Raw genomic sequence first — 26625 nt, 5'->3', positions numbered from 1 at the left:
TTAAATATTGCTCCTAATGAATGCTATGCTAAGGCTGTTCTGCCTCAGCCAATAAAGACCTGGGCTTTGTTCAGAGGGACCCAGATTTTTAGAAAAAGGCTAAGCAGCAGAGAGACACACATATCAAATCAGTTGTCAGAACAGGACTCCACCATGACTGTAAATATTGAGCAATCACTTCTGGTTCTGTGATTTAGTATCTGTGCTGCCTCTGCATCTGGTGGTCTCTAACTGATAAGCTGGCTTTTGACATTGGCCTGCATGAGGACACCACAGGTGAAGACTTGGGTATGGTGGAGAGCCTGGCTGGGGTTGGGTTGGACCATTGTGTGAGATGCCATGGAAGATGCATTAGACCAATACCTGGTGGGTAGAATCAGGAAAAAGTGCTTTCTTCTTGACATTGGTAGAGGGAAGGAGGTCTGAATTTTTCCTAATGGCAATCCCCAGGTAATTAGTTGGATATTCAAACTAGGTTTCAAACTCCCCTCTTTCATGAGTTTGGAGGGGAAAACTAGTACTTACTATTTAGCTTACTGGGTGTTAACTATCATAGTGTGCACTGGTTAGTTTATAAAATATCACTGCATATCTCATTTTAATCAGATTTTAAGTATACACATGTAAAGTCCTCAATGTCAACATACAAACAAAAAATAGAGAATGAGAACCTCCTTCATTTCTCTGACCATAGGCCATTGTGCTGAATTTAATATCTGTTAAGGAGATACGCATTTCCATATTTTTGAAACAAATATAGGTATATATTAACATACTTATACTTTTGGAAAGTCAAAATAAGAGAACTCTTCTCAGTTCTCTGAGGATTTAGACTTAATTGATAAACCTCTATGCAGTATGGATCTTATCTCAGAAACACATTTAAATAAATAAATAAAATTAAGGCTCATTGGCAAATAAATAAATAAATGAAAACCAATAGCATACATTTTCTGGAATGCTATTGCACAGTAAAGTGGTGAGTATTGATAACATTTAGATATGGTATATTTCAACAAGGTGGAAGAAAAGATCCCACATGTTTTCACCATATAAAAAGGGGAAATGTTTAAGGAGGTGGGTGTCTTTAACCTGATAAAAACATTGTACCTTATTTGGTGTATCAAATCATCACATGGTACTCTCTAAATACATAGAATTTTTACATTTTATATATCAGCGACAAATTTAAAATATTTTCCATATTCTCTGAAGTTTTGTAAACAAAACATGATTAAAAAGTTATTTATTAATAAATAACTTCTGAGAATCCTAGGCACTCTCATTTCATTTTCCATAGGCTCAGTAATACTTCTGTATTTTCTCTAGGCTTTTGGTATTCTCATCTAATATATTTTGGCACACTGTTAAATAAAATTAAAGTCAAGGTTGCTCTTCAGCAGACATATAAGACAGGTTCTGGAGATTGTGTTCCTATGATAAGATGTTAAGATGATACAGTAAGTCCCTTCCCCTGCATCAGATCCCTTGTGATACTCTGCACCCCCATAGATCTACTTTTACTGAATTACTGGATTATTTATTGTATTTGTCTGCTTCTCTTCATCAGAATGGCACCCACAAGGCAGGTGACTATTTTTCTTGTTTATTGATGTATCATAAGCTACTGTGAAACAGTGGTTGGCAAATAAATAGTGGTTACAGTATAAATGGTTGTGTGAGTGAATGCAAAACTAACTACAACTCTAAAATGTGGATCTGGTGAATAAAGATAAGGAATTCTGCCAGGTGACCTGCAAGTAAGAGAGATTGTGTAAGGAAAGCGTCATGAAGCACAGGCTACATATTGATGCTAAGGATGCTTCAGAATTATTATTGGATTAGTCTTCATTGACTCATGCAAAATTAACTTTAACAAGAGATTTTATACCTCAGGGGCAAGTCTTTTGGGATAAAGGTCAAGGCAAGGTGTAGCCCTATCTGAGCTACTCTTTTCTTTGGCTCTGAATGTAGATTTAAATGCAGAAGTACATGGAAAAGTAAATCCCCTTTTCTTAACAAATAAGATAACTGGGAGTCAGCAGTTTCTTAAAGCAAACTTTTTTGCTTTCCCCCTTTTTCCAAAGCAGCAGATTTCTGGTCTCACCAATCAACTAACCATGTGAGTTGGGGGAGGAGGCATCTGCATTTGTCACTGGGATCAGTTCCCTCACTCCCAGGGCAGGTGGCTACAGACTCCCCAGTCCCCACCCTGTAACAACTGAAGCTTCAGACAGCCTTCCTTCCAAGAGCACCTTCCCAGTGGGTGATCTGGTGACACAGGGGAACCAGGACTCTTCTGGGGTCTGGATTGACAGTTTCCCTGGACCAGGTAAATGCTGCCTGCTGGGCCCTGGCCAGGCATCCTCAGCTAATGGGATAACAGAAACAAAGTTACAGTCCCCTGTCAGGGACAAGAATGAAGGCCAGGGAAACTAGGGCTGTTATTGCTGCAAAGCAGATTTCTCTGACATCTCCCTGCATTTTTCTGTTTTTCCCCAGTGGTGACCAATAACATCCTAGGCTGAAAGAGTTTTGTATTGTCTGGTTGTGCAACAAAGGAAGGAGAAACAGAGGCCTGACCTTGTGTCTCCTGTTTATTTCTTCAAAAAAAATTCTCTTGTTCTGCAAGGGATAGAACCCAGGGCCTCACATATGCCAGGCAAGTACTGTGCCCCTGAGCTCCACCCCGGTGCCATCTTCTTTATTTATTCTCCATTCAGTAGTCAGCAGCTGTGCTGGTTCTTACTTCCAGTGCATCCAGAACCTGGCCTGCACTCCATGCCTCCATTGCTCTGGCCTCCCTGGTCAAGCTGTGGCCTCTCCTGGTGCCTGGGATGACCCCAGTGGGCTCTTGGCTTCTCCACTTCTAGATTTCTATCTGTAGGAAAAGACCAGTGGAGGGTATACTTCCAATTCTTTCCTTTTTAAATGAAGCACTGCCACTACTAAAGTTTGAATCTGGAATGATCCCTACAGGCCCAGGTGAGAAAGCTTTGATCACAGCCACAGGTGCTATTGGGAGGAAGTGGGATCTTTAAGGGGGAGGCTAGTGGGGAGCTTCCTGTGAAGGGCCTCCTTTCATGGGACTGAGGAATCCTGGTCTCTTAATTTCCCACTCTCTGCTTCCCAGCCACCATTAAGTGAGTCACTTGCCACCGTGCACTGCCAGGGTGATATGTGGTTTCACCCCAGGTCCAAGAACAACAGGGCAACCAACCACGGAGTGAAGCCTGCAAAAGTCAGCCAGAACATACCTATGTCTTTTAAAGCTGATTAACTCATATATTTGTCACAGTAATGGAAGGCAATGAAAGTACAAAGCAGGGGAGGGGACCACAGAGAAAAAAAGTGTAACTTAGTGAAAAATTATGTGGAACACCCTAGAACCAAGTCAAGAACAGCACCTTGTCAGCATCCCACGTGGCTGCATCCTAGCCCTAGTCCCTCCTTCCTCCGGAAGTAACCAGCACCAGGGCACACAAGCTCAAGGGCTAAGACTAGACACCCCATGCACCACTTGGTATGTCTTTGTGCAGTTCTTGGTTTGCAGGTTCTCTGCCCTGTGTGTCTTTTCCTTGGTCTCTTTGTTATAGTGGCAGGCCCTGGGATCCATGGACGTCCTCACATCTGGATTTTGCTAATTCATATTTAGAATATTGTACACATCTTTCTCTTTCTTCCATATCTCTTACAAAATGGCAGCTGGATGTAGAGACCTGTTCAGAGTAATCTGTGATGCTGAAAAAAGTTCTGAATTTTAAAGTAGATATTGGGACCTGAGGCAAATAACATTAAAAACAAGATCATGATGCTAATGTCCACCAATTGAAGCTCACCAGGCTGTCACCTGTGGTCAGAGTCAGTTTACCTAGATTTCTGGTGGCTCCACAGCCACACAGAAGCATTTCAGAAAGAAACATGGAGCAGTGACCCTTAGAAGATTCTGTCTTTTATTCAATGACTCCACGATGTGAGTCAGGACAGGGGCAAGAAGTGAGGCAGCTTGGTGATTGAGCATCTTCAAACACTTTTGTACTTTTGTCTCAGGAGTGGGAAGATTACTGGAGAGTCACAGTCCATGTTGGTAAAGAGGTTGCTCGCTAAATGGCCATTTCCCCTTGTTCTGGGCAAACCTGGGGTAGGTAATGCCTGGAAAGAAAAAGGTTGGCTCAGTAATTTCTGTTGCCTCAGAGTCAGTCTCCACATAGTTTTTGATATGACCACCATGTGGTCCTGCCTGAGGTTTTCGTTCTATTAGGAGTGCTTTTGTTGACTTGTGGAGATCATGGACGAGCCACCTATTATCAGGAAGGCCATTTCCCTTTCTCAGTTCCTTTCAGGGTTTAGATGAAAACAGCACTGACTTCTACCCATATAAAAGAGAAATTGATCCAAATTTCCAGGTTTTCTTGTGTCTCTAGTCAATTTACACATTAGTATAGATTTTTTTTTTGACAAAGGCCCTTGTTCCCATGTAAACAAGTGCTCCACACATTACCCCAAGGTTGTGCTAAATACCACCATATATACAAAGTAAAATGATGTTTGAAGTAAGCCATACATCTTTGTTTAAAAAAAAATATTAGTAAAACGAATACGTGTAAACAGGGATTGAAGTTGATTCAGCAGAGAGAAAACTTGTCCACTGCCACCTATAATCCCATTTAGCAAGAAGTATGTGCACACAATATCACATAGATAGTAACAATGCAAAGGATGGCCAGAACCAGCATTATGAAGTCATAGACATAATAGATGTGAAAATGAAATACATTTCAATAAAGACAGAGCCAAAAGGTAAAATACTTCCCAGGCAAACAATAACTGCAGGCTACATAAAATATTTTTTCTCCAGTATAGGACAAGGCACAGCATTGGCACAACAAAGGAAGTTGGGCTGACCTAACAAATTTCAGCCAAGTATTATACCAATAAGATTTAGATTTTTGTTCCAAAAGGAGTGGCTCTTGAAGCATGGTAATAAATAAATATAAAATTGAAGAAGGCCTGCAACACACTGAAGCTGGGATAAGGAATGCCCCAGTGAACATCTGTTTTATCCATCTCCTTTCTCCTTGTCTAGCATACAGACTTCCTCCAAAATAATCATTCATTGGTGATGTAGCAGCATAGAAAAGTATATAAATCTATCATTGCAATAATAATAACAATGAGAAACACAGGAAATATCTGAAATCCAGAACCAAGTAGAGAGGAAAATATTAGCTGGTGTCTTGATGATCTAAATACATCTCCATGCACCTGTTTCTATCCATCTCCTAAGTCTATCCATGTCAGCCATTTCTTCATTACTGAACCAGACATAATCTTAAGTTCTCATTAAAATCATTGAAACTAAGCCTATCAAGAAGATCACCATCCTGAAGGATTTGAAAATTAAAAACCAATGAATCCCCTGTTGAAAAAAGGATGGATCACAAGATATTTGTGCAATCGTTCTTCAAATTTTACATCTGAATTTTTCCATTTTACCAAATATGACATCTGTATTTTGGTATTGGGAACAGTTTCACATTTCCTCCAACAATTAAATTTCCATTAAAATCTATTTCAAGGTTTTTGTAGGTCCAAAGATAACAAACTTGTACATTCTCATCTGCTTCACCAATAATACCCCATATTGCTAAATCAACTATGTACATCTGGTACCAGTAGTGAATTTTGATAGCATAAACAAAGGCATCTCTTTTCTTTATCAAAATCAATTTCACAGTAACTGGCTGGCATCACATCATCTTTAAATTTAATATCTAGACCAGTAAATTCCATTTCAACTCCTTGAAATGTTTCTCCTAGAGCTTCATGGGTAATGACTGTTACTTTTTTTGACCCCACACAGATTAGAAGTGAAAAGTACTTATATGTTTCGAGGCAATTTTGGAAGGGTCCAGCAGTTTTCATCCATAAGACAACTGCTTCTGTATCTTGAAACTGACTTTCCTGCCTTGCTCCAGTTCACCATTCTGAAAACCATCCAGTCCTAAGTGAAAGCCACTCCTAGAATCCTTAACATCCAATCTTGAATGTGAAAATGCAATTAAACCACCGATCAACTTTAGACCAAATGCAAGAGATTGTTTTGGGGCCAGGCCTTCCACTGGGAAACTGGAGACTTTAAGGTCAGAAGGGGCCTAAAAGACTACCAGATGGAGCCTCTGCTGGGAACATGTGTTGATGCTCCTCTGCCTGGGCCCTGGGCAGCAGCAGCAGCAGTGCAGCGGAAGCTGACAGGCCAGGAGCGCCCTGCAGAGGCCTCATCCTGAGCGCTCATGCCTGACTGGCCCATCAATTGCTCTGCCTCTGGTGCTTGTGCGGCAGTGATTCGCATCCACAGGGCACTGGCAGACTCAAGGCCTGGGCCCAGCCACTCCGCTGATGCCCCTGCCTTAACAGCTCCTGTGCCGCCCTCCTGATCCTGCCAGCCTCTTTCTCTGACTCAGCCACAACAGCATTGTGCAGATTTAAGTGAGTTTTTGAAAAATGCTTATCCCACCCCCAAAAGATAAAAAATTCATAGGGACAAGGGTATCACTTGTTCTCAATTTGAATCTCCCACACACCAGGCATAGAGCTTGCCAAAGGTGACTATTCTATATTTTTTGAAAGAATATATAAATAAATTTCTTTCAAATAGGTGAAATAAAAAGTAAATGAAGAACTAATGAGTTGAGTGGAGTCAAGGAAGTAATTTTAAGAATGCTGTAGAGGGAGGGGTTGACAAAAGACTGAAGATTGGACCATGCGCCCTGATTGACAGCCTGTTGGATCCTAGTGCCCCACAGTGCCCAGGAGCTGATCAAGGATAGGAAGCATTCATCACAAGACCTGATGGGGAGTCTTTCCCTGATTGTGTAGTCGGCTGCGATCTAGTAGCTTACTTTGGATTCTAGTTCCATACTGTGTATATAGTAATTGTGTGACAAGCCAGAGACCATCTGTCACACAATTACTATATGTGCAAAGACTGGTTTTCAGACTGGATGGTTTTCAGTATGTGCAAAGCATGTGAGCATTAAATAAAGGCTGTTTTCATTTCTTCAGCTCCCTGTGCAGTTCTTTAGCATAATAGAAGATAGATAAGGAAAGCAGACAAACAGACATTTTAAAGCAGATTTTCAGAGTGGTCATCAATATATCATTATTGTAATTCTTCAAAGTTCTTGGTATTTTTTAATTGTATATCCATCAGGAACAAATCTAAGCTTATTTGTCTAAGGTAAGGAATTAAGGAATTTGTTTTTGCCTCTTATTTACTAAACTTTTTTAAAACTCCTCAAGTTTTTAGAAAACATTTATTCACATGTCAGGCTTGATGTTGGGGTTACTAAGATAAAAAAAATTGATTTTTATCCCCAGGAAGTTCATTGTACATTGGAAATAGAGATGCACAAACCATGCATTTCTTTACACTGTGATAAAGAGGTATTCACCCAACGTATAAAATTGCAAACAAAGGCTAGAGGCATTTTATTTAGCTTCAAAATTGACTTTGGCAAAGAAGATTTTGTAAGGCAACTGTAAGAGTTTCTTTGTTTGAAGGAAAAGAAAATAGGAATCAGAGGGTGTGTGTGTGTGTGTGTGTGTGTGTGTGTGTGTGTGTGTGTGTGTTTGCAGTGTCTTCATGGGGGGGTATAATTGGTATTTCAAGTGTGTTCAAAGCATGTGAAAAGTCATTAAGATTTCATACAGCAGTTTCTCACTTTTCATTCTATATAGCATTTCTGTTTAGTAATCATTGATGAGATGGTGTGGCAGACAAACCGGGGCCATAATGACTCTTTATTCTAAGGATAACGTGAACCCACTGGATTTTATTCAGAATTGTTTCTTAGCTTTTCTTTTTCCTTTCCTCTTTCTTTCTTTACACCACATACTCTTGTTCAATATTCACAAAAAGAATATGGCCTCCTTTAAAAGATTTTGACAATTCTAAATAAACATTATAAAACAATTATGATTTCGTCGATAATATTTTCCCAGTTACTCTATGGTGAATGATTTATTTAATTAAAGATGTCACCCTCCTTTTACCATACCCCTCCAACTCTTAGATGAAATTGTTATATGATTTCTTTGCAGTCACTGTGTTGAAAATAAAAGATTTAGGATCAGTGTGGTTAGTGGATAGATAATTTTCAGAATGAACTTAGGGGATCTGTTAGGAGTTTACTGTGTACTTCACGTAAAAATGATAAATGCCTGAATTGAAATAGTAGTGGTAAGAGCAGAGAGAGCAGGGTTGGTATGGGAGATACTTAAAGAGGTTGGATCAATAGGACTGGGTCAAAGTTTGAATGTGGGTTGGAAAAGATAGAAATGTTCAAGTTGACTGCCCAGGTTCTGACTCAGCCTTTTGGGTAGAAGGTGACCATATTACAGTGTGTTGAAGGGTTAGGTTCAGAAATAAGATAGGAAAAATTCTGAGTGTACCTGGGAATCTATTGATTTAGAGATGGATAATGTATAAAGTATATGGACATATTGACTGTAGCTCAAGAGAGAGATCTGATAGGCAAACAAAGATTTGAAGCTCATTGCTGAACAGACAGTAGTTGAAGTTATAGGATTGACTAAAATGTTCCAGGACAAAGTTAACTGGGATCATAAGAAGAAAATCCCATATTTACAGGGAGGAGGAAAAATAAAACCTGAAGGATACTAAACAGAATATCAGTGTAGTAGGAATTAAAGAAAATTATCAGAATCTTGGGAGATCATAGAGAAAATAATTTTAAGATTTTAAGATTATTCAAGAAGAAGGAGTCAATGTTAAAAGTGATTAAGAAGTCAAGGGGGTTAACCTCTACAATTGTCCATTTAATTTTGATGTTAAAAAAGCATAATGGCCATCATGAGGTGGCATTTTAATTTTTTTCTTTTAAAAAAGTGATTTCATTTAGAAAGAGAAAACAGAACGAAACCAAAAGTATACTGATCACAAAAACATCTACTTAATTTTCTAAATGTTACAAGACCAATTGATCATTTTTATGAAAAGGAAGAGAAATGGGTGTATTTTATTTGCCACTTCCATATCATTATTTCAGTAAATTGTTGATTTTAGTAAATCCATATTACTAAAAATGACAAAACTGCCTTCTCAAATCTCTTTTTTTTTCAGGACATTAGCTGTATTTTCTTCATTATGTTAAGGTATAATTCAGAATGTTATTTTCTAACATATTAACAATTCTAGATTCATGTCACAGGGGTTATAGTTTGAAATTTTTCATCAAACTATTAATTCATTTTAAAGCAACAGCAACCAAACCTTGTAGCATCTCTTATGTGATTCACCAAATTAATCAGCAATTAAAAACATCAAGGAAAATGTATTCCCAGAGTGAGAATCTGCTCTTTGATTCAGGTCTTCAAGTTTAACTTCTAAGTATGGGAGACAACATATACAAAGTTCAAATCTGGTGTCAATGAAGACAGGAAAGAGGAAGAAACTATAAAGTTTCTCCTCTATTCCCTAACAATATCTGGTAAACAACAGGTCAACAAGTATTTCAAATTAATGTGAACACAAAGCTCAAAATAGCTTTGGCAATACAGGAGAGCAGAGAAACCACTCAACTGTATGCCAAGGACAAAAAATCAGATGAGAGGGTACAGGTGAAAAAACTGGCAGCAGGAGTAACATTTTGGGATGAGGAAGGAAAGAGATGCTTCCCTGGATTTGCCCACATTCTGAAGCAGGATTGTGTGAGTTATGCTTCCTAGATTTGTAGCATTTACAACATGCATGGCTAGTAACTCTGGAGATGTTAAATCAATTATGTATTTAATCCCAGGTCTCAATAAATTATTTCCTCAATAAATAATCTCTTCAATTAACTAAAGAAGATTCCAAGAATACATAGCATTTCCTATGTGAGGGTATCCTTTGTGAATAAATACATGTCTTTTTATTTCTTTGGTCTCTGTTCACTCAAAGGGCAGAGACAAGACAGCTAAAATGGGATTTATTCTCTCAATAAATTTAGCATTGAGTCTTTAGCCTTCAGAACATCTACAGAGCAATGGAATTATCTAATTCATATTAGGAGGGACAGAAGATTGTGTCTCTCTAGAGTCAGAGAGGCACTCTAGATACTTCAGAAAATTATAAGCAGAGAACTTTCCAAAATCTCCTATGAAGCTATATCTGGTAAATGTAATTTACTTTCTAATTGAATTAAAATATTTTCAATTGGGAAATGAATTAGAATGTATATCTAAATATTTCAATAATCTAGCACAATGCATGACTTTAAGACTTGGAAAATCACAGCACATGTCAATATAAGCACATGGACACACACATGATTTGTATATTTCATTTAGGATATGACATAAGGAAATGCAAGATTAAATTCTGACATGGAAAATTGTCAAGTCTTCATGAAATTACATGCAGTTGAAGAGATTTAGAAAAGGCTTCATGTCTTACTTGATGTGCATAAATAATTTTTGAAAGAACTGCAAAAAGATACATTGTAAAAGAGGCAGAGCTCTAGAAAGTTTATTAAACCAATGATAGCCAAAGGATGCCAACAAAGGAAAAGTATTTTGATTTCTGTGATCCTAAAAAACATCCTAGTTATTATTAGAAATAATAAAACATTATTTCATAAGATTGATTTCCAGTTTTCCAAATGTGAGAGCTGTTGGGAACAAATTAAAAAGCATTAGAAAGTGCATCAAAATCTGTTTGGAATGAATAAAATTGACACTAGAGATGTTGAGGCAGTTTCTTAGCTCCTGCTTGTGAAACCCTGGCCACATATGGGTGACTCCTTTCTGACACCCAGCTCCTATCTATTATTCAACCAGATTCATAGGTTGTATGCTAGCTAGAAAATAACCCTCCCTTGCTCCACTTAACCAAAATCTTACATGTTTTCAGGTTGTTTCTGAAATGTCACCTGCTTCATAAAGCCTTTTCTAAATCTCTTCAACTGAACGTAATCTCTCCTTTCACTGCCCTTGTAAAGAATCTCACTCCTCACCTTGTGACATCCATTTGTATTATTGCCCACACTCTTTTTCAACTTCCTAGAAGGAACACAGTTTCTTGTTGAGATATGTATTCTTTGTCCCCTTAGACCAACATCAGATAGATGGATAAACAGACAACTGATGCTCAAATATTTTATTTTTATTTCAATTAAATTACAGAGAGGAAAAGCAGGCAGGTATAAAAGGATTTTAAAGGACAGACAGAAGACACTTTGGCCAAAATGTTGTTTATCAGAAGTGTGCAAATGGGCCTAAATAGAAGGTATCCTGCCAGTCTATGGATGGACGAATTCTCTTTTGTCCACACATGTTTTTAATTTTTCACTCTTATCACCATGGTTTGTTTATTATATTTGTGTCTTACTCACTTGCTTCCTACAGTTGATTTTCACAATGGTCATGTGCCAGTTGGCTAGAGCATGAAATGTTTCTTTGTGGAAGTCAAAAGTGGTACAATTACAAGGTCATCTTATCTCTGCACTTTTAATCAACCATTTAATTCATCCTGATATTTGACTTTTGTGTACTTCCAACTCATGAACATAATTTTACTTCTGACTTTAGATCCCATTTTAGAAATGTCAGCTCTGAGTTTTGAGTATTATTCTTTTTGGCTCTCCTCACTCTGACTCTTACAACCTTGGCATCCTCCTTTGTAAGATCATTTTAAGCATTTTTTATTGGATTAAATGTAAAGAAGAGCCAGGGCATGGTATAGAAGACAGTATTTGTGATTGCTTTTCAGTATTACTTAAGTTTTGAATTTTTTTTGTCATCTAGCTCTTCCCCTTTAGTTTGTCAGATGGCTATTTCTGTGCTAAGTGGTTCTGAAGTCTTTGTTAGGGACAGTTCTGTTTCTATAATGATCCCTTAAATCAAGTGCAATATAGAACATTCAAAGATGTGATTTTATCTTCTTCAATTACTCATTCACTCCAAATTCCAATATACAGTATATAAGTAAAACTTCACAGAATTAGTTAAAAGTCTTTACGTGATTAATTTCAAAGTACATGTAAATTTATTTCCGTGGAATATCAAGATTAAAAAGATGATATTCTAGAAGGTAATATTGTGGTCCTAAAATAAACTTTGTATATTCTGAGATAGTCTATACCATAGCTTTCAAAAAAATTTAAAAAATGTGAATTGAATTAAGATTCAAAATACATTTTAGGAGGAGTAAATTATGCATTTAAAAACCATTATATGTCTGCAGTAGAAAGGATGTGCATAACATTAATTTATTTTAAAATTTGAGTAAGTAAATTAATTTAATTTTGAAATAGTTCTAATCTTATAATTTTGAAATTAATTTCTAAAATTAATTATATTCTCTGAAATAAGTTTCACTGTAATTCCTTTCTCTCCTTGTTTATTTTCCCATTCCCCTCACAACCTCTTATATTACAGTAGGTGGGGTAGAGAGAGAAGATGGGAGGGGAGGGGAGGGGGGATAGTAGAGGATAGGAAAGGTAGCAGAATACAACATTTACTAATAGGGCATTATGTAAAAATATGGATGTGTAACCGATATGATTCTGCAATCTGTATTTGGGGTAAAATTGGGAGTTCATAACCAACTTGAATCTAATGTAAGAAATATGATATGTCAAGAGCTTTGTAATGTTTTGAACAATTAATAAAAAAATAAGTTTCACTTTATAGAAATACTGAATTTTATTTTCTCTAAATGTACTCTAAAAATAATCTCACAATTTCCAATTCAAATTGATTGAATTTAATATGCCATCTTAAATTTGTTTGCAATTCCCGGTACAAATAGGAAAAGTCAACTATTTGTTTATCCAGATTATCAGTATTGTTTGAAAATGCACGAAATATTTACTTATGTTCTCTTTTTACTGCTGATAAATTTCTCTTTGGAGGAGTATGGAAGTTAATAATACGTTCTCACTTTAGGAAAAATAAAAGATAAGAATCTATGCTTATTTAATGCTTATTATGTGCACTGTATAAGTAGTCTGACAATTACCTTTTGAGGTTTTTGAGATTCTGAGTTTTTCTTCCTTTCTTTCTTTCTTTCTTTCTTTCTTTTTTTTTTTTTTTGCATTTTGTAGGGTTTGAAGAAAAAAAATACCAAGAAGTTAAGTAACTAAGGTGGAAACATTCTAAACAAGTCAAAAGTCAATTATTTAAATAAGTTCACAGGTTATCACAACACAAAATAAGCAAAGAAAATATAGTAAGTTATTATTATTTGGAGATATAAAATACATACTAGATATTGGCAATTAAAAACAGGTAAAATGCATACTTTTAATGTGTGTTCATCTTTTTAAATGTAAGTTAAAAACATAAGAGTCTCATAGAATCACTTAAAAACAGCAAATCACATAAAAATAGAAAAACCTGTTAAAATTTGATTTAGCATTAATTTCAGGGTAATAGAATACAGGTTATTTTCATTCTTTTATTTACTCTAAATTTCTGACTATGACTATTTCTCTGGGTGTTTTCTTTTCTTTCAACCCCTCCCTCCAATCCCTGCCAGTACTAGGGATTGAATCCAGGTACATCTCCAGCCCTTTTCCTGTTTTGTTTTGTTAGAGATAAGGTACAGGATCTTGCTAAATTGCTGAGACTAGCCTCAAACTTGTAATCCTCCTGCTTTGGCTTCCCAAGTCTCTGATCTCAGTTTTATTTAACAACAACAATATATTTTGCTGGGGATGTTGCTCAGTAGTAGAACACTTGCCTAGCATTTGTGAAGCCCTGGTTCCAACTCCAGTACTACAAAAGGAAAGAAGGAAGGAAGAAAAGAAAAAACAATATATTGTTTTAGAATCATAGATACATATACACATAATAATATGAACTCATATTATTAAATAAAAATATGAACTCAGATTTGAAACATAAGGTTATATTCTTTTTACTACTATCAAAGACTGACTACCTAAATCTAAGAAAAGCTTTCAAATACTTTTGTTGGTGTTTGGGTGTCTGTGAGTGAGAGAGATGGAGGGAGGGGGAGAAAGAGGGAAGGGTGGGAAGCACACAAGCTCACCTGTCAGAGAGCCTCTGTTTACCTTTAGCTGTTCTGTGTAGACAACCTTCATGATAATTACTTTTTGTGCAGATGGGAAAATCCTTCCTAAATTGCATGTAACATTTTTTTCTTTTTGAGTTCTATTGGTTGTTATTGAAGATTCATTAGAACATTTGGAATTACCTTCAGAGCAATTAAAAATTTAGAGTTCCAGGGAAATCTGACTATAAATTCTCTTGAAATAGCTGGGCTAGTTGAACTTATGGTGAGGTTAATATTCAGCATTAGGAGATTTGACTGTTTCTGTTTAAATGGCAAATTTAGCTAAAGTCCATTTTAGAGAGTTCCAAGTTAAATCAATGATGTACACAAAAGAACCTGGAAAAAATAAAGTATTCCACTTGAACGGCAGACTAAGGATAGTAATTAGAGATCACAGGCCCAACCACCAACTAGTAAGATTGTATTACAAAAGACAAAATCAGCAGTAAAAGAAAATAAAGCCAGGAGCCCAGGTCAAAGTCAGGTTTGACAAAGGTTATAAATCAAAACAAATAGCATCAGAGTTTAAGGACAGGTGGACCAGCAGCAAATGAGCGGTAAACCTAAGTGAGTTGTTGCATGTGGGTGTTGACTCTGATTCTCTTCCTTCCCTGTTTCTCTCCTTCCCTTCCTCCTTTCTCTTCCTTTTTTCCACTTCCTTCCTCCATTTTCTTCCTTTTCCAACAATCATCTCTCCTACATGCACTGTTTAAAGTGTCTATTATAATTATGAATACGTGTGTTCCCTGTCCTCACAGTGTTCTCAGACTATGTGTGTTGAGACCATAGGTTAATCTTTGTCTTTGTTTAATTTATCTTGAATATTCATCTGCAGTGTTTTGGTTTTGTTCACGATCTAAAATATGAATCTAATGCTGAACACATGGCCTGTGCTGTGGAAAGTTATGGGCTTTGGGGCAGAAACCCCACCCTTGACCTTCAAACTGAAATGAACATTCTATGCAATGTAGTGTCTATAGCTACTGATCTTGTAAAGTAGAGTTCACTTGTAACAGTGGTGCAAAAAGCCTTGGATAATAGCCCCATGTTGACTTGGTGATAAAACCAGAGAAATTCATGATGAAACTTCAAGGAAGAGGGATCATTTTTCTTACAAGATAAATGAGTTCTTGTTATCATAAGAAACACGGGTGAAATTTTACAATTTTACAAAACACACTTGCCCACTGCTGTAATAGTATGGAGTTTGATATCAAATCCAGACTTGGAAAAAATAGGAACACAGGCTTAAAATATGTTATATTTCAAGTGGAAATTCATAACAGCTGCATAAGGGATATGATATTGCCTTTTAGCGAGCTAATTTCGTCCCAATTTTAATAGTGACCAAAGGTCAGTCCTTTTGGATTGTGTGCAGAACACATTTGTAAGTTAGCTGTTATAAATCGTCCTTATGTTAAGTGGAAGGCAACTGCAACACAAGTCTATGTATTAAATCAAAAGTGTCTTTTACAATGTGGGATGGAGAAGCAAATGTTTATAGTAACAGTCTCTTAAGTGCTTGATGAAATAGAAAGGTAACTTTGCTACTTTTGTGTTGGACAAGATTTATGTAAAAGAAAGTTTTTTTGTAGAGGATACCAAACCATGCAGAACAATTCTCATTTTGATGTGGACATATGTGCTGTCTGTCTGTTTCTGTGTCAATCTTTCTATCTTAAAACCACATTTTAGAAAGTATTAGCTGTGTCCTGAATGTCCCTAATGGATTAGATTTAGAGAGGGCTTGTTGGAACATTGGATCATTTCTGATTGATCAGTTAGAGGGACTGAAATACAGCTAGTGCCACAGCTGACAGCAGCACAGACACTAGAAGTAGGTGATTGGTGTTGATGGATGGATAGAACTTGGGATTCATTACAAACTTCAAATGGGATCCAGAGAAGTATTTCTGGTAAAATGATAGTGAAAGGATATGGCAATGGGAATATAAATTGGTATAATCTTTTTGACTTGCAAATTATTATAAAAATTACATATGCTTTAATATTTTTTATGTATGACAAACTATGCTGTTTATACATATAATTTAATAACAATTATTTATGATGTGTCAGGAGTCCTTTTCTAGTATTTTTATATCTAGGACTATATACTATGTAATAATCAATATCCATAAAAGAATTAAGTAATAAGGTATTTGCTTCATTTTAGTCTTTTAGAATGCATTTCCAAGTAATCTACAATAAGTATACATTCAATTTATAATTAAAATAATAAGCTTAATTTTTTTCTGGCTCAATGTGATTCCTGACTTCTCTTCAGGAAGATTTCCTTCACATGGCTCCCTGCCCAACTACCTTGTCATTCAGATACCCTGCCTGTCTGAAAATAAAATCTTTGTGCTACTTTTTGAATCTTCAGAGTAGACTGGGTTTTTTGTAGACTTAGAAGATTTTAGTTTATTCTTCTTAGGAATTCAGCCCCCACCATAGTCAACTATTGATTATGGAACCTCCTTATCTGAATATAATCTGGGATGGAGATGTAAATCATTCCATTCTACCTTCATTTGCTCACTGACACCCTGGCTGACTTTATACTTTCCTGAAGGAATTCTGTTAGGACTTTCCAGTAATATATTTAATGTCCCAAAACTTGGGGATGTCAAGGGGGTACATCAAGTGGGCCTCATCTCTCAGAGACTTGGCTCCATCTCACTACATATATGTCTGTCTCCACTGAGGACTTTGCTGGTAAAACAGGCTACCAGAATGTTCTCCTAAGAATCCCTAGGACACCTTGGTAAATTGAAAGTAAGGGGTTTGGGCATTAAAGGTAGTTTCTCTAAGAGATGTTGGTACAGTGTAGGGAACTCAAGAAATAGTTGATGAAGAAAAGAATGCTACCTCTAGTATTCCCAGTCAGATACCCTGCCTGTCTGAAAATAACTATAGTTTTCAATATACAAATGAGTGTTTCAGATAATAAGTAAAATGTGGGTATGACATAAAATACAGAGATCACTTTGTAGAGGATTTCACAGGATAAATGTCCCATCTTGGGACAAATATTCATAGTTAATAAGGAATATTAAAGAGTACAGTTTATAGTGTGATATATGTGAACATGGAGGTCAATTGTTTTTTTTTTTTTTTTTTTTTTTTTTTTTTTTGCCTAAGGATCCTAAGAGCTAAAATTTTTATGGCCCTGAACTTCTGTTGAACTGTAGTAGGTTGAATAATTCCTGCACCAAATATCAAGTCCTAAGCTCTGGAATTTTTATATTTTAACCTTATTTGGAAAAAAGGGTCATTTGCAGATGGTCTAAATTTTGAGATGAAAAGATTACCTTGGATTGCCTGGGTGGACTCTAATACTGTCGCAAGAGTCCTTATCAAATAGAGGCAGAGGGAGATTCCATGCAGACCTACCAACAAGAAGCCAAACAGAAGAGGAGGCAGTGGTCTGATGATAGAGGCAAAGATTGGAATGATGAGCTCCCAAGCCAAGATGTGCTGGGAGTCACCAGAGGTGTAAGAAGTGAATCAGGACACCAGGGACTTGGGGACTGTAGCCTGTGACATGTTGATTTATGACATCTTCATTTCAGAACAGTAAGGAAGTAAATTTCAGTGATTTTAAGCAAAGAAGTTTGTGGTAGTTTGTTTCATGGCAGCCCTGACAAATAAATACAGTGATTAAAATAACCCTTACATTAGAGAACATCCTCAGTGTTATTGGCTACGATGAAGTCCTTCTAAACAGTGTGCTTGTAATTCGATGAGAGGTAAAATCAGTATTGAAGAGCAGGTCTGCAGAGGTGGTAGGTTAGCAGAACAGAGGTAAGAGCACTTGCTATCATAAGGCCACAGGGGAGGAGAGTGATGGGGAAGCACGTGAAGGAGGGGCTCTTCCCTAGGTACCTTTCTCTCGTTTAGTCATATTCCACTGAACCACCCAAAGGAGATGGTTTTCTGGTTACTGTGCTAGGTGGGAACTGGGGCCATAGTCTGGCGTTATTTATCCAAATTCTGCATTACTCTTTAAAATAATATGGATTATGGTAAACAGGATTTATGGTATAGTTTGTCAACATGGAGACCATTACAAAGGAAATTTCTAGACTAAGTGTTCTAGACCTGAAAAACAGATTTTTTTAAAGGAATGGATTAAATTAGTGGCTTGAAAATAAAACAACACTAACAAAAAACCTCTGCTGCTTCAAAGCTCGAGATCACCTCCAAAAGCATTCTTTCCTCAAAACTATCTGGTAGATGGCAGACTTGGTAAATTTACATTTGACAGACAAATACAAAACTTTTTCATGTTACACAAAGGCAATGTTATAATCTAGCTGTGAGGCCTTAGCTCAATTGAGGTACTGAGATGTGGGCCAGATGAAGATAATTCAGGGAATCCAGCTGCTACAAGAGTCTCAGGGAGCCTTCCCTCAGTTAGCTGAAATCTCAAACGCTTATTGCAAAAGCAAGAGAAATTTGATAATCACCTGGCAGTGGTGACCAGACTTATTCTTGCTAAAATAAGAAAGAGATTGACATACTCTTCAAATGATCAAAAGGGAAATGCAAGAGCTTTCTTTTCAGACTTTCAAGTCACACTGAGTTTGGTCACATAGTGTGCAAGAGGCTCAGCAAAGTCACTTGTTAAAATATATAAAATAAATTTGGGAAATAAAAGGAGAGATTGGAAAGAATGAGGTATTTATTTACCTCATTGAAAAGGACCAATGAAACTGATCCCCCCTGTTAAAAGAGGAAAAGAGGATATTGCCAGGTATTTAAAATGTTTGGACAGGGCATTATTTCTAGAACACACCTAGAGGGTAGTTTCCATGTGAGGTTTCAAAGTAACAGAATTCCATCATGTCAGTTATCACAATATCAGTTTAAACAAATAGATATTGATGTTTCTGTTACAAAAGTGATGGAGTTCACTATCAAAACAAAATAACCCAGAACTGAAATTAAGGTACATGACATGGACATGACATTCCCATGGAAAGCTACTTTCTGAAGTCATCCTTGGTTAACAGCTCAATGCCCAAAATCATAAAAGAAAGGCCTGGAAAATTTGTACATGTACCCTAATCCAATTCCCTTAGTTTAGAGAACAACGGGATACAAAGAAGGCTATGGATTTGCTGAAGCTTGGCAGGTACTGAGAAGATCCTGGTTTGCTCTCATGTCACCTACAGACACAGAAACCCTTTATCAACATGATTTTTCTCTTTATGTTAACAGGGAAAGTTATCCTAGATTTCATGAACTAAAGTTGAGCATGGAAGAGATTTTTAAAAGGAGAGCTGACTAAGGTGGGCAAATAAAGTGGTAGTTTATGATTTCATTATCATCTTGAATACATTGTAGATGCCTCCATTTTTAGTTTCAAATTGCAAGTAAACACAATAACAGTATTTACCAACCTCTGGAAGTTTCTTTATTGGAAACGTGCATATATTTTAGCTCTTTATCTGGGAACTCAAACTTCAGTTCATGAATAATTTGGATAGTTACTATGTGCTTTCCTATCTCTCCTGCAATACTCCCAAAGGCTACTTATTATGTGGCAATAATATCAAAGAATTTTAAAATTACCTTTGAGATACTACAATTTTACTGAATACTGAAACTTTTTCCTATAAAAGAAATTTACAAATTCCTTTCTTGATTTCTACACTTTATAATTTTATGTAGTATTTGCCTTCTCTAGGGAAAAGGCTGCAATATTATGAAAGTTCCTGAAAAGGTTTACAAATGTTTTGCATATTCTAACCTAACCTATTGCAATTTATCTCTTAAATATGTGCCCCTTTCTTCATGATTTTTAATGCCTTCTCAGATTTTCAAAGTAGTAAATGAGCCAATACAGAGATGGTCTAGTTTTTATCCTCACAGTGCTGAGCACAGTGGTCACAATGCCCTAAGATATGTGTATGAATGATACTGTGAGAATATGTACATATGACTGGTTTATGTTTAAGTGTATTTACATATGTATATATACACTGTTAAGTATAGGGTTCACACAGTTTTCAATGAGAAGAGAGGTTGGACGGCAAGCCAGGTGGATTTGGAATCAAATGTTGACTCTTGCTGGTTGTGATTTGGACAAGTCACTTAGCTTCCAAACCATAGTGTCTTCATGTACAAAATGATGATAACGGGTGTCTTCAGGTGTTGGATCTTCCAAGGATAGAAAAAGATAATGAAATAATAGGCCCAATACAATGCCCGGCATATAGTTAAATGTCAACAAATGGCAGTTATCATTATTTTCTCATGAAATCACATTATATTTTAAAGGACTTAAGGGTATTGCCTAAAAATATTCAGCATTTCTCTTCCCCACTCTGCTTTCTGTCCTTTAGGAAATACTACTTCTTAGAGATATTTGCTGATTGCAGTTTTATTCGTTTTTTCTCAAACTCACATTTTCTCCTCTGCACTATCTCTGACAGTGATGGTTGCTCTGCTGTTATTCTGGCTCTTCTCCTTGTCCCTGCATGTTTCAGGCTGAACTGTGCCGAGTTATGGAATCATTTCAGGCACTCTGCCATCTGTGAAACTGCCTCACATAATTGGTTGCCACTAGCTACATTTTTATCAGTTGACCCAAATGCTTCCTTGGGTGTAGATTAGGTTGTCCTGCCTCTGGAGTGCTTGCAGTACAGGACTTTTACTGGACACTTTCTCTTGTCACTTGATGCTAAGAAGAACATGTCAACAGTAAAACTTATCTGGAATTTAAGATGATGTAACTAGTAGATGTAGGTGTCACATTGTATAGCAGAAAGTCGTGAAGCTTGATAGAATTTTTTGATAGATTTTTTGACTCTGTGCCGAATGACACAGTGAGTTCACTCTGGCTGTCTAGCTCTTCCCATATCGCATGTCATTTGCCATCTTGCTGAAAACATAGCAAGAGACCAGGATTATTTTTAGTTTGAAAAGCTTCATATACTTCTTCTTTTAGCAAAAATATTTATTTTTTGCAGTTGTATTTGGACACAATAACTTTAATTGATTAATTTATTTATTCATTTTTATTATGTAGTGCTAAGGATCAAACCCAAGGCCTTGTATGTATGTGGTGAGCAATCTACTGCTGAGCCATAACCCCAACCCTTCATTTACTGCTTATAGACTAAATAGATATTTAATGAATAACTTCTTTAACTTAGTCTTGTTTTTAAGACATGTAATGGGAATAAATACTCAGTGATTTGAATGATGGGTTCTCTGTAACAATTAAATATCTAAATGCTTTAACTAGGAGCATTTAACCACATAACATTTCTTTTTGGCACTCAGAAGTATTTTCTTTTAAGCAGGGATAATCTCTTTAAAACTAAATGTAAAATCACAAACATAAAAGACTTTTGTATTGAATTTTTAATACTTAGATATCAGCCCGTGTTCAGATTGCCCATGGAGGTATTATCCTTAATCATGGAGGCATAAGAATCTGTTCTAAATCAGCATTAGTTTTAGGACTAATTTTAAAATAAAAACCTTAATTAGGGTCACTGGCATGAAATGTTTTGGGGCCCAGGAGACTGGAATTTTTTTCTCCTTTCCCACAGTCTCAGTCATTATGTAATATCACCTCATACTAAATGCCATATTTTAAATAAATTCAGATGATGGGTAATTCATAAAATATTTCAGTTGTTGTTAGAGTAAATATGTTGTTAGACTAAATGTAATACCATCTAACTAATAATGAATTTTCTGAGATTAACACTGGAGTCTGTGGAGATATCTGTAGAGGATTATCTTGCCTTGTGAATAGGAACTGTGAAGGGGTTCAGACATTGGATTAAAGATTTTGAGTTCATGCTTGTGTGAACTGTTTTCCCTTCATTTTCTATTAAAAAGTGTAACAAGAGAAAAGTAGTTATTTTGAATAAATTCAACACCCTTTCTACACCATATGCACAGGCTTGAGGAAGACAATTTGCATAGCGTGAAGTCCTGATCTAGGACTTCACCAGGACCAACATTGATGTAGTTTTTGATGTTGTTTGTTTTCCATTTAAAATTGTCTAAAAGAAGACTTGGGCCATTTTAAATTTATAGCATTTTTTTCCCATTGGTAGATGTATGGTTTAAATATGAGGTGTCCACCAAAAGCTCATGTGTGGGACAGTGCAGGGTTTAGAGGTGAAATGATTGGGTTATGAAAGCCTTAACCAATCACTAAATTAATCTGATGATACAGAATTAACTGAGTAGTGGCAGTAGTCAGGTAGGGTGTGTTGGGAGAGGAAGGGTCATTGGGGATATATTTTGGGGGTATATGTTTTGTATCTGAAGAATGGAGCTCTCTCCCTCCCTCCCTCCCTCACTCACTCACTCTCTAATTCCTGGTGCAATGCAGTGGAAACTTTCATCCACTTCTGCCATGTTGTTCTGCCTCATCTAAGGCCCTGAGGAATGAAGCCAACCATCTATGCACTGAGAGCTCTGAAACCTTGAGCACAAATTAAACTTTTCCTTTTCTAATTGTTCTTGTCAGATCTTTTGGCCACAACAACAAAAAAGAGTAGATTTCAGTCCAGATGCCAGAAGCCACTCTGAATATTCAAATAGAAGGGGTTAGGATCAAGAAATTACAGGTGTAGCCATAGTAAGGGTGGGGATAAAGGCCAGGGAAACCTATCTGCTGATATCAGAGGCCAGTGTCCCAAAAAGGATCCTCATGTTCACCAGGATGCTACTTTGAATCTCAGAAATCTCTAATGTTCATGTTGCCTGAAGCTCCTGAAGTAAATGATTTGGAAGCCCTCTCACATTGAAGCTCCTGTCTTCCTTTGCATTTTTAAAAATTTTGCCACAAAGCAATTTTTTTTTGCTTCCTTCTGCATCATAATGCCTGTTGGTCATTTGCAGACTAATTCTGTAACCATCCAGTTAAAAGAGCTCTGGGAAATGGATTTTCAAGTTTCTCTCCTTTGAAGCACACAAAAATATGTGAGAGGGAAAGTAATGATGTCAGCTTGAGCTTAAATCTGAACTGGTCCAAATTTTGTCAACTCAGAATCCATAGACTCTCTTCTGTGCATATTTGAGCTTCAAAAACAATCACCCAAATTCATCTTCCACAGGATATTATAACTCTGCATTATATAGCCATCCAGTTTACCCTCTCCACAGAGGGGTGGATACAAAGTTCTGTGCGCCACTGATCTATCTCTGAGCGATATTCATTCTTTTTCTGGACTTGGTTCCAATTCTCCATTAATATTGTATAACTTAGGCTGAATTATAAGGCCAATTTTACTATTATGCATCATTAGAAGAGAATGGTTTGCAAAAAATGGATTGATGGGTTGATATATAAAGTAAAGAAAGAAATATGCCTAACTACTACATGCCTTATTCATACAAATAAATAAAGAGCCATATTAGTAATTTTTAAAATATTTGTTTTTTTAGTTGTAGCTGTACACAATTTATTTTTTTTATTTATTTTTACATGGGACTGAGGATCAAACCCAGGGCCTTGCACATGCTAGGCAAGCACTCTACTGCTGAGCCACAACGCCAGCCCCACAATTAGTATTTTGAATTCACTTTCTCACTATGCATTCCTTTTGTCTTAAGTAAATACCTTGTCTCATCATCATTTTTTTATCTAAAGATGTAATGAAAATCTTTTTTAAGGGCTGGAGTTATTAGAGCTTTACCTTCATTGGACTGCTTTCTTTCTGCTTTGTTAACATTTTCATTAGCTATATGAGTACTAGGAAGCAACTCAGTGAATTCCTTGAATCCTTCTTGCCTTTATCAAGTGGCCACAACTCTTTTTTCTCTTTGATAATCAGTATAATTCTCTCCAGTTAGTATGCAAATCCTTTGTTTATTTCCTTGAAGGTATAAAGAATTCAAAGTGACTAGGCAAGTTCAATGGACTCATTGTTAGTTTTTAGAAATTCAGTCCTCTAAACCTACAGAGCCAAAAGGGGAAAACAGGATGCAAAGCTTTGTGACTGGCCCTTAAGGATTGCAGGAGAGAAGAACCATGTCCATCCCCACCTCTTGGTTCCCTGATGCATGTATTCTGGCTATGGGAAAAGGTAGTATCATATTTGTTGCTGGTTCAGAAAATACATCAAATCTTGTAGGACAGTACATCCCTAATGAGGTATTATTAATACTTAGCCAGCACTATAACTCTTTAATAGGATATTTCACTGCTATCTCAAGCAAGCCAACCTGAGGCGATGTGGTATGGGATAAGATGTGTGAACCTCTCCCTCATTCCTTGCTGGTAATGTGTTCTTTGGCCAGAAGCTAGGTTGAGTAGGTATCATTATAGAGAACCATAATAACTATTAGCCTATGGTTAGTAGTTATTGAAAAAAGCAGAGCACTCAAGGAAGGCAATTTATATCTACTGTGTTTGTTCTGGTGAAGGATGTTCCTTCTTCCATCATGGAAATAGGCAACATGGGAGCAGATCCCAGTGGGAATGGAGGCACAAGGAGCCAGTATCAATCACCACTGATGGCATGTGATGTGTTTAACAACAGTGGAAGCTGGAATAGTCTTGTTGAAGGGAAAACTATCCTTTATGCCCACAGGTCTAGCTTCTTTATCTGATGCCTTGACTGTCTTGTGTATGAACCCATTGTTCAAACTGAAGTGACTGGAAAAAGGTTGACTGATGTTCACAGAAAAGGTTGTCAGCTTTACTTTGCTACTGAGAAAAGGCTTTGCAGTTGGGCACTAACTTAGAACACAAATACTTTCAGACTTTTGCCATTTCCAGAAGTTTGTTGCTTCTCATTCAGAACTTGTTATCAATGCCTCAGTTTTTGTTACTTTCAAAATTCTGAGAAATGGGAAAATCATTATCCACTGTCCATTTTGTAGGTCTTTTAAGGAAAAGAAAAGAAAATGAATGTGGTTCTGACTATTAGGAAGATTTCCTTTCTCGCCCTTTGTAAGGGCCATTACATTGTGGAACTGAAATGTCAGAAGGTAGTACAAGTTTATTGGTGGACATATTTGTAAACCAGCATTGACTTCTTTAACCTCCATCACTTAATCGTGGACATCTCCTGAGGTCCAAAGTCAGCTCAACTATCTATGTTGCTTATAAAACCTTTGAATTTTGGAGTCAGTTCAAAATTCTCCCTGAAGTCCCATATTCTACCTTTCTGATAAGATAGGGACCTGTTACCAGACCTATATGAGCTTTCTCCCCTTTAAACTATTTATTCACCATCTTACCAAGTGCTTAATAGATCCAAGTAGAGTATAAAGACAGCTTGGATGTTTCTTGTGGCCATAGTGACATTTTCCTCAAAGTTCCTTAAATAGTGTAAAATTAAACACACAAAAAGGAGAAAAATATGACTTTATGAGTGTTTTCACCTACTATTTTGGGGGAGTGAAAGTTGGATAATCATTCCATTGGGCAGCTTTGGATTGTTTTTATGGATTATGTCCCAGATGGATATTAGCATATTGGTAGGGCATAGTCAGATAAATGTTAAAAAAATTTTTAAAAGCAACAGCTAGTAGATTGGATCCAACTATTTCCTTAAAATGGCAGGTTATGTTTATGATTGGTGTTTTTTCATAGCAGAGCAGGTTTATGTAATTTGGCCACCTGCTATAAACATCAATTTTAATCCATCACATATATCTTTGCCAATATAGCTTATCATTGGTTAATGTTTGAGGATTTAAAGTAATTTCTTGAGAAAATTAAGGAGCCATCTGGGATTGGATGTGTTCTCTAAATGGTTTACAAGCCATCAATTTGAAATGCTGTAGAGGACACACATGTGAGTGCACATTCATTTTGGCCCTGTTTGCAATACTGTTTGTAAGGACATTTTATCATAAATGATTCAGAAAATTTGCCTACTTAACACAGCCTCTAAATCACCTAAGCCAGAAATATACTTGAGATTCGCTGGTCTAGACCTGTGTGTTTAGATAATGAGTACAGCTGCTCTAACCAGGACTACTCAGTGATTATGAACCAAACTCTGTAGCTTTTCAGTTAGAATAAAATTATTGCAGAAATCAAAATCTGATTTCTGATATTTATTTTGAGTAAAATTGGCTTATATAATGTGACTCTAATACATAGATAATTTGTGCAGAAAATATATTTATGCTGCCCATGCGAGTTAGCAATCCCCATCAGAGTAGCAATTTCCTAAACTGTTTAGGAAAGACACATTCAAATAATTTGCACAAAGAGTATACAACAATCTGGATCTGTGAAAGAAATCATCTTGAATATATAAATTAGCAGTAATTTCTGCATGTAACCCTTCAATCTGCTTAGTTTGAGGACAGGGCTTATTTTAGTTTTTCTTTTCCCCTGATTACTTTGAATTTGTTGACTTATTCATTACTAGTGGTAGGGAATGTAGGGGTTGGGTTTTATCTTCTCTGTTTTATTCCTATTTTTGCACTTCTTTTATGGTTCATTTTAACATGTCACCTGTGGAGGTGTAATCTTGGAAATTACCAGAACTCCTCCAGCTAAATATGTTAGCTGGGGGAGTTCTGGTAATAAAAATATGTTTTTA

The 26625-nt window shown here is 36.5% G+C and overlaps 1 pseudogene; it reads right to left on the bottom strand.

Moving 5' to 3' along the window:
- Positions 1-4420: 4420 nt before the first annotated feature.
- Positions 4421-6282, bottom strand: LOC144373416 (transmembrane 9 superfamily member 3-like; annotated as a pseudogene).
- Positions 6283-26625: the final 20343 nt, after the last annotated feature.

This window comes from Ictidomys tridecemlineatus, unplaced genomic scaffold (genome assembly GCF_052094955.1).
Source record: "Ictidomys tridecemlineatus isolate mIctTri1 unplaced genomic scaffold, mIctTri1.hap1 Scaffold_39, whole genome shotgun sequence".
Taxonomy (NCBI): domain Eukaryota; kingdom Metazoa; phylum Chordata; class Mammalia; order Rodentia; family Sciuridae; genus Ictidomys; species Ictidomys tridecemlineatus.
The sequence above is the reverse complement of the archived record's forward strand: the minus strand, read 5'-3'. Positions and strand labels throughout refer to the sequence as shown.